This window comes from Pseudorasbora parva, chromosome 1 (genome assembly GCF_024679245.1).
Source record: "Pseudorasbora parva isolate DD20220531a chromosome 1, ASM2467924v1, whole genome shotgun sequence".
NCBI lineage: Eukaryota > Metazoa > Chordata > Actinopteri > Cypriniformes > Gobionidae > Pseudorasbora > Pseudorasbora parva.
This window is the reverse complement of record NC_090172.1, coordinates 34,268,409-34,280,685: the sequence shown is the minus strand read 5'-3', so window position 1 is coordinate 34,280,685 and position 12,277 is coordinate 34,268,409. Positions and strand designations below refer to the sequence as shown.

Genomic DNA, 12,277 nt, shown 5'->3' with positions numbered 1-12,277 from the left:
CTGGCATTTGAATGGCATCGCAGGCAATTTGGACTGAAATGGTGCACTGTTTTTTTTTTCCGTCTTTTTTTTGCACCCTCCTGTAACACTGTCGCTGCTCTGTGTCCCATTAGGTCTAATTCGTCAATTCATTATCTTGATACCCTCAAAGATTGAGTGAGACGGCGATGAGGCACTGAGCGAGAGATACTGAGTGAGAGAATGGAGAGAGATTGTCATTGTGGCTTAACATGCACACGTCAATCCATAGATTCAGTGGCATGCAGTGTTGACTGAGGCGGAAATTATTTCAGCCTGGCGGTCCAATTTAAGGTAATTTTGTTAGCGATTCATTTGGTCTGTTTTTGTCTAATTGTGCATTTTTCCATGGCTGCATTATATCTTTTCAAGATTCAAGGTGCAAGACCTTGGTTTGTGCATTCTGTGTATAAATATATTTTTTAGTATCTCAGTCTTCTATTTCATTAATTTATTCAATCTTCTCTCTTTCTTTTTTTTATCCCTCCACTCCCCTTCATCTCTCCTCCACTTACCCATCCTCTTGTACTCCTGAGCTAGTTCAGTCAGAAGCCAAAGAAATGTCAGGGGTGAGTTCAATAAGTCTGGGTAATTGCGATTCTGTCTTCTCGTCCGTTCGACTGAATCATCTTCCATTAGAGGAGTGGTGGGGGGGCCCTTACCCAGGGCCAAAGAGCAATCTAAATCCTCAACGCCTGTTAAAACCTCTGCAAGTCATCTCCATACAAACGTGGAAAATCCACAAACATGCACACACATTTCTTTTGTTATTTTGTTGTTTTTTCTCTTTTGCTTGTACCTTTACTTTGCCCTACAGGACTTTTGGTAGAAATAAAGTTTTACAAGTTATTTTATAGATAATAACTTGCAGATTAAAATTTGTGTTTCAGAGCAAACTGAGGTTGAATGTCATGCTCAAGGGCACAACAATGACAGAGTATATATATTTTTTTTTAAATGTATTGCCCTGACCAAGATTTAAATCTCTGCCCAGATTCATAACCACAACAGGTTCACCACCAGCAATATAGTATTGTTGAATGCAATATTTATAATTTTCTTTGTATTCTTTTATTGCTTTATTGTTGCTGGCTGTATGTTCAATAACCAAATGTTAGAAAGGTACTTAAAATATTGCTAAACAGCTGTTTTCTGAAGAAGTATACCCACATTCAGTAGTCCAGAATCACTTTTGAAACATCTGGCTTTTGTATTAGATGTAAAAGGACATCTTGTATACACAATGACATGCCTGTCACTGTTGAATTATGACTAGGAACAGGCAGTGTTCATGCAACCAGGAGGGGTCCCTCTTTAATGAAAAATGTACAATACTGCCATCTGCTGGCGTAAATTATAACACATTTTATCAAAGTGTTTCTTGATGACTGTAAAAAAAAAAATTTACTTGTACAATTTACTGATGGACTAGCCACCCATCCAGGGTGTCCGAGATAGGATAACGTCGTGGTGTGGTTCGAATTGATATCAAGTAATGGGCAAGACACAATGCCACACCTTTTTTCTAACTTTTTCTTTGGGCAACTTATTGTAATGCATTATGATTCGTTTCACTCATTGTAGATAACGTCTAGCTGTGTTTGAAAAGGTAAGATGTATTTGAAATGTAAAATGTATGTGTTTCTCTCTTTAATGTGGCAATATTTAAATTAGAACATTGTCAAATAATATATAGACCTAGTTGTTTGTACTTATATCTATTGTATATTATGCGCTGTAAAATTTATATTCAACCACTGTAAATACTGCACTTTTTACTATTGCACTTCTGGTTTGACCTAAACTGCATTGCCTTGTACCTGTAGGCCTACTTGTGTAATGACAATAAAGTTTAATCTAATCTAATCTAATTTACGGCCAAATAAATTAGCCTACTTTAATTTATCTTCATGCAGAAAGATGCATTGTAGCCTAGCTACTGATCATAGCTTAAGGTCTTCACTAAAAATGTAAAAGCACTAAACATTTAATTGTGTTCAGTCAATCTATGAAAAATCCATGTTTGAACAAGTCCTACGTCCAAAAACTACGCATGCAAAATTCAAAGAGTTAAAGAGTTCAAGTCTCTTTAGCCGGAGCAAGATGTGTAGGCAACCTTCTTTTAATGAATTTCATGAAAGCAAGGTTTGTTAACTATACTTATAGAAAATAAAGAACAAAGAACGAGTTGTAATCTAGGTTTTTAAGTAGGCCTAATCTATGAAGCCACTGTTAACTGTTTCATTCTACATGACTGTTATATTACAATGCTAGCTTACTTTGTTGTAAATTAAAAATCTGCCACTTTTTATTTACCACATTAAAAAAAATCCTATTATGCCGAAGATTCTTGAATGTATTCAGTTGTTCCTTACAAATACAGCCCGGTCTCACGAAAATGCGTATAAGTAGGTTTTTCGCGTGCATATGAGGCCTACGCACTTTATGGCCTGTTATACATAAGAACCCACCCCAGCACCATAATCCTACCCAAGAGCGTGTCATATGCACGCCATAAAGTGCGTATCATATGCATCGAAAAACTGCGTAGCATTTGCACCATTCCACGAGATTTCACACTCGTACTATTGATACGCATTACCATGAGATCGTGTTGTTAAAATAATGTATTTTCACAGTCACCAAATGTGTTGGAATTGTCTTGTTAATAAAGTGATGTGATAAAATGTCAAACATGTTTGTGTTCTGTATTTTACTTATATTTATGTTTTTAATATTTTTTGTCTTTTGAGACAGTGAGAAATAAACAATTATTACTACAATTTAGATATTTAACTGGATCAGCATCACAGTTTGGTAAATTACATTTTTCCATTGGCTCAACATATTATTTTGAGCCAATGTTAACAGACTGTTGCCACAATTGATAAAATATAATTTAATTTGGCCAGGTGAAAGATTTATATTAGAATTTTGAATTGGAGAGGCCTGAATTTTTTGTTTTTACAGTGTGCTAGTAATTTGTTTATATACAATTTTTCAAAGGGGCTATAAGTTTGTTATTGCCAAGGTGTGAACAGCTTGTGAAACTTACATGGTTTTCTATGAAAGCCTGTAGACTGATTTAGGGATTAAAGATCCACTTTGTACATTTTAGTGGCATCTAGCAGCGAGGTTTGGAATTGCAACTGCTCACAGCTCACCCCTCCCTTTCGAAGCACATAGAGAAGTTGGTGTCTGATACAGGACAACGATGTCATAATCTGAATCTGAGACAACAGAAAGTAGCTAGAGCTCTGAACCGTGTCTGTTTAGGGCTACTACATGGTGGCGTAAAACATGGTGGCGTAAAACATGGTGGTGTAAAATGGTGACGTCACTGTAAGGAGACCCACAGTGTAGATAGAAATGTGACAACATGCCCCATAGGTTGGGTACATTGTAACATGACCAAATGACAGCTTAAAATGTTACCTGATATAATGCAAAAAAACACACACACACAAAAAAAAAAAAAATCCAGGACAAACTAAAATATTTTGTCAATAAAATACAATTATTAACTTTTTAGATAAAATAATGGCATTTTTTAATCATAAAAAATATACTGATTTTTTCAGTTTGACAACAAACATATTGTAAATACAGCTAGTTAAAAACATAATAATGAATCATTTCCGAACATTGACTCTCATTCATTATTCACCTTTATCTAATGGTTTCTCAAAGGAATTCATAAAAGTAGAACATAGCCTTTGTTCTAACAGGGGCTCATTGTAACGCAGTGTTACAACGCACCCTTACCTGCACAACTGGGATTTAAACCCGGCTCATGTCTTCTCCTGGTTAGATCAATATTAAAGAGCGATCTCAACTGCTAAATAACAGATATGAGATTCAAATAATATCAGATTTGTCTTATTTTAAATAAACACAAAAGAAAAAAAATAGATGGAAAAAAATATATATATATTTTCAAAATGTTGGCACAAATATTTATCTAAATAATGTTAATATGGCAACTAGTAAAAACAAAGTTTTGTCATCCTGGGCTGGCATGTTTGGAAAGTGTTAAACCATGCGCGTTACAACTAATAGTTGGGTAGCCTACTACCCCATGTTTTTCAACAGGCTTTTAATGTGGAAGAAAATAAATTGAAGCACTGGTACCCCCAGTATAAACGCACATGACTTAAAGATTAAGTATGTAAGTATTGTATTCCTTGCTGGACCTTTTACTGTATTTTCTTTTAATATAGCCTACTTCTACCTGTTGAGAATTGCATTTTCACACGAAAAGTCCGTTTGCAAGGTTACTTTTGTTGAAATTCCACAAGGTTCCATAGTGTATTGAATCATACTAGTAGCAATAGTCAATTTGAAATTTAATGTGCATAATGCCAATGCAATATGTAAAATGGCAATGTATTTATTTAAATGTACATTTTCCATAACAAATGTGAAATGTTTGGAGCAAAATGCTAATACAAAATCAATAATATATTAAAAATGATGACAGAAATAATTAGAAATGTTTGACGTTCAAACAAAATTTTTAGCAAAATGGTAATTTAAATGTTATTTTTCTTAATTCCAGTCACACTCACAGAAGACAATTGCGATTGCATTGCTGTCTGCTTTGAGCAAGAGATGGAGATAAAATAAAACTGTTCAATATTCACTTAAAACAGGCCTACATCACAACACTGAAGTGAGTTATGGTTATGTTGACGTTTTGAGCATTACACACACACACACACACACACACGCACACACACACACACACACACACACACACGTTGGTCTGTGGTTTACAGGGACTCTCCATAGGCGTAATGGTTTTTATACTGTACAAACTGTATTTTCTATACTGCCCCTACCCTTAAACCTACCCATCACAGGAAACATTCTGCATTTTTACTTTCTCAAAAAAACATTTAATAAAGCTATTTGAAATATGAGGACATTTGAAATGTCCTCATAAACCACATTTATAGTGTAATACCAGTGTGATACCCATGTAGTTATACAAATGTGTGTCCTCATAAACCACATAAACAGGCTCACACAAACCTAACATCTACTTAAATATTATGTGTAATATTGTAGTTACATGTAATGCAATTATGTTATTAAATACATTTTTTTTATTGTATTTAGTTGCATTGCTGAGGTAAAATATGTAATTCAATTAGTTACCAATCATTAAAAGGAAATTGGTTTGCATTGATAAAGTAATCCAAACCGCATTTATAATGGGTAACTTCTAACAGTAAGCAATTGCATTTCCAAAGTAACCTTCCTAACACTGAATGGAATTTCTTTGAATGGTCATGAATTGAATTCCACTTCCTGTCATTCAAATTCAACTTCCTGTGGGGTGGAGTCAATTCAATTCAAATTCATGAATTGAATGGAGGCCAATTCTGAAATTCTCCAAAAAGTCTTTAGTTTTGTAATATTTACTTTAAAAATAAGATAGGCTGTACCGAGTATTTCCACAAAAAAGAGAAAAGAGTGACTAAAAGTTGATTTATATATATAGTTCAGAATACTGCTGACTTAACAGTTGTCCAAAAGACAACCATTGACCCCTTGCACAAGGACGGCAAGACACAAAAGGTAATTGAAAAGAGGCTGGCTGTTCACAGAGCTCTGTGTCTAAGCACATTAATAGAGAGGCGAAGGGAAGGAAAAGATGTGGTAGAAGAAAGTGTACAAGCAATAGGTATAACCATACCCTGGAGAGGATTGTGAAACAAAACCTAATCAAAAATGTGGGGGAGATTCACAAAGAGTGTACTGCACTTGGAGTCAGTGCTTCAAGAACCACTACACACAGACATTTGCAAGACATGGGTTTCAGCTGTCGCATTTCTTGTGTCAAGCCACTCTTCAACAACAGAAGCGTGTCGCCTGGGCTAAAGACAAAAGGACTGCTGCTGAGTGGTCCAAAGTTATGTTTTCTGATGAAAGTCAATTTTGCATTTCTTTTGGAAATCAGGGTCCCAGAGTCTGGAGGAAGAGAGGAGAGGCACACAGTCCATGTTGATTGAGGTCCAGTGTAAAGTTTCCACAGTCAGTGATGGTTTGGGGTACACCTGCTTGTGTTGGTCCAATGTATTTTCTGAGGTCCAAGGTCAATGCAGCCGTATACCAGGAAGTTTAAGAGCACATACTTCTTCCTGCTGACCAACTTTATAGAGATGCATATCTCATTTTTCAACAAGACTTGGCACCTGCACACAGTGCCAAAGCAACCAGTACCTGGTTTAAGGACCATGGTATCCCTGTTCTTAATTGGCCAGCAAACTTGCCTGACCTTAACCCCATAGAAAATATATGGGGTATTGTGAAGAGGAAGATGCGATATGCCAGACCACACAATGCAGAAGAGCTGAAGGCCACTATCAGAGCAATCTGGGCTCTCATAACACCTGAGCAGTGCCACAGACGGATCGACTCCATGCCACAGCACATCGCTGCAGTAATTCAGGCACAAGGAGCCCCAACTAAGGATTGAGTGCTGTACATGCTCATTCTTTTCATGTTTATACTTTTCAGTTGGCCAAGTATTCTAAAAATCCTTTCTTGTATTGGTCTTAAGTAATATTCAAATGTTCTGAGATACTGAATTTGGGATTTTCCATAGTTGTCAGTTATAATCATCAAAATGAAAAGAAATAAACATTTGAAATATATCTGTCTGTGTGTAATGAATAAATATAATATACAAGTTTCACTTTTTGAATGGAATTAATCAACTTTTTAATGATGTTCTAATTATATGATCAGCACATGTATACAGTGGCATAACTTTGTTTTAAAAAGTGGGTGGGACAGGTGTGTGTGTGTGTGTGTGTGAATGGGGGGATTGGATAGGTAGACTATATATTTGGGGGGGGGGGGTATGTATACATTGAGAAATCAATGTTAAGTGGTCTCTTAATGTGAATAAAGGCATAGATTTGCAAACTTTGCTTGTAAAGTTTTCGCTTTGTTAAAGGTGTCATGAACTGGCTTTTTTTCTTTTTTTGTACTGTTGTCTGAGGTCAACTAACGACATTCGTGTGGTTTTTACATTCAAAAACATTCATAACTAATAAGTAGGCTAATGGGCTATTTTCTACACTGGTTTTGAGGCTGTCTCCTGAACGCTGGGTTTTGGTGGGCGTGACGCATTGGAGACTTGGAAGTAAACGCCCATGTAGGATTGGATAGGATTTGCATATTTAATGAGCTTCTGCTCCGCTGTCATATCTATGCCATGAGGGAGATATTATTTTGAAAGCGGCAACTGCAAAGATTCTCTCGATATCAGGGCTCGTAAACGTATTTATCAAGCAAACACAATTATTTATTTTTCATCCACCCACATTCCTGATTGGAATATTATTTCTGTATTACATGGCCCGCACACACACACACACACACACACATGCGCAACCAGATCAAGAAAGAATTTCTGCCGATGTGCTGTGCTAGTGCTGTAGATGTGGTGTTTCGTCACGCAATGGCGTAAGGATGAAGCACACCATCGTTTTCTGGGCCTGGTGTCTATAAAAGCTTTTCTTTGACTAAGAAGGAAGTTTTCAGCTCTGAAATTTAGAGGATAATCTTATATTATCATGACCTTTTATATATCAAAAGCTCAAGGGAAAGTTCATTTCTCAATTCATCACCTCTTTTAAATCTGAGACACTAGTGGTTGTATATCAAGAGTGGGAGCAGATTTTTTGCATTTTGTTACATGATTTCACCAGAATAAATAGAAAATCTCTGCAACGGCATTAAGCGATAGATTAAAGTGCTAATCTGCGCAACCCACAAGGACATTCCGCCCTATCTGACGTCTTTGTTTAGGTGGGAATCCAAGTCTTTAACAGTGAAGCTAAGTATGCATGAAACAGCATCCTTCTATTGCTTTTACTTCTAAGCAAATAATGAAAAGTATATCTGGAGTGAGTGTATCAGGGTATTTAATAACTTTTGTATGTCACTTAACATTAACTGTTCTTGATGCATTGTGTCTGCATGAGTGTGAGCATGAGCAATAAGATCCTGGCTGCAGTTCCCTTAATGGCCACTATGGTGTCGCTAAAAACAAGGGTTTCTGAATTCTACATATAGCCCCTTCAAATTTGCTAAATTATATTTTATGTTTGGGAAGAAATGGGATATGTGTAATGAATTATACATAAGTTCATGTTTTTGTTGTTTACCTGTTTTTTTTATTATTTGTTTTGGCATAAGATTAAAAACAAATTAAAAATAGCCCAGTATTTAACTTTGATTCTACTGATGAGGAGTTCTCCCAAAAACAAGCAGCACCCCTGCTGAGTGAAAGCATTACTGTCTCATACAAAAACACCAAGGGCAGATGAATACAGCAGAACATACACTAGTTAACTTTAACCAAATGCCCTCTGCTAAATGACTGAAAATGGACACTTATCTCAAGTTCAGGACACTTCACCATGAAGTGACGTTGCTTTCTATGCTATCAGGATTCATGACATGAGAAATCAACTTTCATTTGAGCTTTTTATATATAAAAGCTCATTGTAATATAAGAATATCCTATACGTTTCAGAGCTGAAAACCTTACTTGTTACTCAAAGAAACACTTTTAATGACCATACAATCAATCTGCGAATGTGTCTCCCTGTGCCTCCCCTTGACCGAAGAAGATGAATGCTTAATTCTGTAGCCCCACCCATTGATTTGATGTAATCAGTCAGTATCTGGTGTGACCACCATTTGCCTCACACAGTGCAACACATCTCCTTCGCATAGAGTTGATCAGGTTGTTGATTTTGGCCTGTTGAATGTTGGACCAGAAACTGGAACACGCTGTCGTATACGCTGATCCAGAGCATCACAAGCATGCTTATGTGTAGAGATCCTTGCAACATGGGGCCGTGCATTATCCTGCTGCAACATGAGGTGATGGTCGTGGATGAATGGCACAACAATGGGCTTCAAGATCTCGTCACGGTATCTCTGCCATCAGTAAAATGCACCTGTGTTCATTGTCCATAACATAGACCTGCCCATACTATAACCTCACCGCCACCATGGGCCACTCGGTCCACAACGTTGACATCAGCAAACCACTCACCCACATGACGCCATACAGGCTGTCTGCCATTTGCCCTGTATAGTGAAAACCGGGATTCATCCGCGAAGAGAACACCTCTCCAAAGTGCCAGACGCAATCGAATGTGAGGATTTCTCCACTCAAGCTGTTTACGACGAGAAAATGCAGTCAGGTCTAGACCCCAATAAGGACGACGAGCATGCAGATGAGCTTCCCTGAGATGGTTTCTGACAGTTTGCGCAGGAATTCTTTGGTTATGCAAACCGATTGTTGCAGCAGCTGTCCGTGTGGCTGGACTTAGACAATCTTGTAGTTGAAGATGCTGGATGTGGAGGTCCTGGGCTGGTGTGGTTACATGTGGTCTGTGGTTGTGAGGCTGGTTGGATGCACTGCCAAATTCTCTGAAAAGCCTATGGATAAGTCTTATGGTACAGAAATTAACATTCAATTCATGGACAGCACCTCTTGTGGCTATTCCTTTAGTCAGCTAACCGATTGCACATTCCCTTAAAACTTGCAATCATTGCAACATCTGTGGCATTGTGCTGTGATAAAACTGCGTATTTTAGAGTGGTCTTTTATTGTGTCCAGCCTAAGGCACACCTATGCAATAATCATGTTGTAAAAGTGTTGCATTTATAATTTTGTATATATATATATATATATATATATATATATATATATATATATATATATATATATATATACAGAGATGGCTACCACTCGCTGCCCACATCAAGTTCAAAGCTCTGACTCTTGCTTATAGATCCACCACAAGCTCAGCACCCGCATACTTCAACTTGCTCTAGTTTAACTTGCTGCGAGTCTACATGCCCACCAGAAGCCTTCGCTCTGCTAAGCAGTGGAGGCTTGTGGTACCATCACAGAGAGGCATGAAGTCCCTCTCCAGAACTTTTTCATTCATTGTTCCTGGTTGGTGAAACAATCTTGCGTCCTCCATACGCACGACAGAATCACTCGCTTCATTCAAAAGACAGGTAAAAGCTCATCTCTTCCATTAGCACTTAATCTTATCATAAAAAAAATAATTCAAAAAATCTAACTCTTCCTTTTTCTCTTTTTCCTCCCTTTTCTGGTTTTTGCTACTCTGTGTAATATAAAAATCTTTGTATTTAGGGCACTTTTTACGTTTCTTTACCTCTTCATGAGAGAACGCTTCCTGTACTCCTCAGTTGTAAGTCGCTTTGGATAAAAGCGTTTGCTAAATGCATAAATGTAAATGTAAAATGTTATCCAATCATAGCAGTGGGTGTTTACTTCCAAAATGTTTATGTGGCACGGCCATAAAAAAACGAGCGATTCAGAAGCTAGGCTCAAAACCAGGGTAGAAAATAACCATTATAGAAAATATTCATTATGATTTTTTTGAATGCAAAAACCATGGATCGGGCTTGTTTGTTCAGCACATCCCACAGATGCTCGATTGGATTGAGATCTGGGGAATTTGGAGGTCAAGTCAACACCTCAAACTCTTGCTCCTCAAACCATTCCTGAACCCTTTTTGCTTTGTGGCAGGGTGCATTATCCATCTGAAAGAGGTCACAGCCACCAGGGAATACCGTTTCCATAAAAGGATGTACATGGTCTGCAACAATGCTTAAGTGGGTGGTACGGTCAAAGTAATATGGCTAGCAACCATAATCACCCTGTAGCCCAAGACTGGTTTCCCACTGAAGCTAAGCAGGGTTGAGCCTGGTCAGTACCTGGATGGGAGACCAACTGGGAAAACTATAGGTTGCTGCTGGTAGAGGTGTTAGTGAGGCCAGCAGGGGGCGCTCTCCCTGTGGTCTGTGTGGGTCCTATCACCCCAGTATATTGATGGGGACAATATAGTGTCAAAAAGAGCACCATCCTTCACATGAGACGTTAAATCGAGGTCCTGACTCTCTGTGGTCAATAAAAATCCCAGGATGTCCTTCGATAAAGAGTAGGGGTATCCCCGACATCCTGGCCAAATTTGTCTGTCTTCTCTCCACCAATCAGCTGGTGTGTAGTGGGCGTTCTGGCGCAATATGGCTTCTGTACATTGGTGGTGGTTGAGGAGATTTTCCCCTTCTATATGTAAAGCGCTTTGAGTACCCAGAAAAGCACTATATAAATGTAACTAATTATTATTATTATTGGCAGGACCCAAGGTTTCCCAACGGAATTTGCCAAAGCATCCACTGCCTCAGGTGGCTTGCCTTCATAGTGTATCCTGGTGCCATGTGTTTCCCAGCAATGCACACGGTCATCTATGTGACGTAAAATAAAAAGTTATTCATCAGACCAGGCCACCTTCTTCCATCGCTCCGTGGTCGAGTTCTGATGCTCACCTGCCCACTGTTGGGGCTTTCGGCGGTGGACAGGGGTCAGCATGGGCACCCTGACTGGTGTCAGGGTGCCCATACTATGCAGCCCCATACGCAACAAACTGTAATGCACTGTGTATTCAGACACTTTTCTATCAGAAACAGCATTTACTTCTTGAGCAATTTGAGCTACAGTAGCTTGTCTGTTTGATCAGACCACACAGTCAGCCAATGCTCCCCACAGGCATCAGTGAGCCTTGGCCGCCCATAACCCTGTCACCAGTTCACCACTGTTCCTTCTATGGGCCACTTTTGATAGATACTGACCACTGCAGACCAGGAACACCCCACAAGAGCTGCAGTTTTGGAGATGCTCTGACCAGTCATCTAGCCATCGCAATTTGGCCCTTGTCAAACAACTTACTCAAATCCTTAAGCTTGCCCATTTTTTATGGCTTCTAACACATCAACTTTGAGGACAAAATGTTAACTTGCTAATATATCCCACCTACTAACAGGGTCCGTGATAATGAGATAATCAGTATTATTCACCTCACCTGGTCATAATGTTATGCCTAGCTGTGTATTTAACATGCATTAGGGCAGCTCATGTTCTTAACTTTCAAGGGAAGACAATGTGGTAGGTCAAACAGAAACAGGAAATAGATGGCTGTTTTTTAAAGATGTTTTAATATAAGATTCTATTAAAAACAAAATGGAAAGGGTGGGTAAATGATTGTGTACATTCATATGCATATACATGCACTGTAAAAAAAATCTTTAGAAAAAAAGTTACCTGGTTGCCTTAAAATTTTGAGTTAATACAATTACATTTTTTTTAGATTTGACAACCTTTATTAAAATATTATTAAAAGATTTTGTAAGC

General features: G+C 38.1%; 1 long non-coding RNA gene across 2 annotated transcripts in view; it reads left to right on the top strand.

The window, feature by feature from the left end:
* The window catches only part of LOC137070910 (uncharacterized), a 38,555-nt gene extending 35,840 nt beyond the window's left edge, over positions 1-2,715 (top strand). The window contains exons 4-5 of one of the 2 annotated variants that reach the window (XR_010904360.1): positions 114-312; positions 559-2,712. This is a non-coding gene — a long non-coding RNA (uncharacterized lncRNA). Of the gene's footprint in view, positions 1-113 lie in introns of both variants that reach the window. The other variant, XR_010904359.1, reaches the window with a different exon arrangement.
* Positions 2,716-12,277: the final 9,562 nt, after the last annotated feature.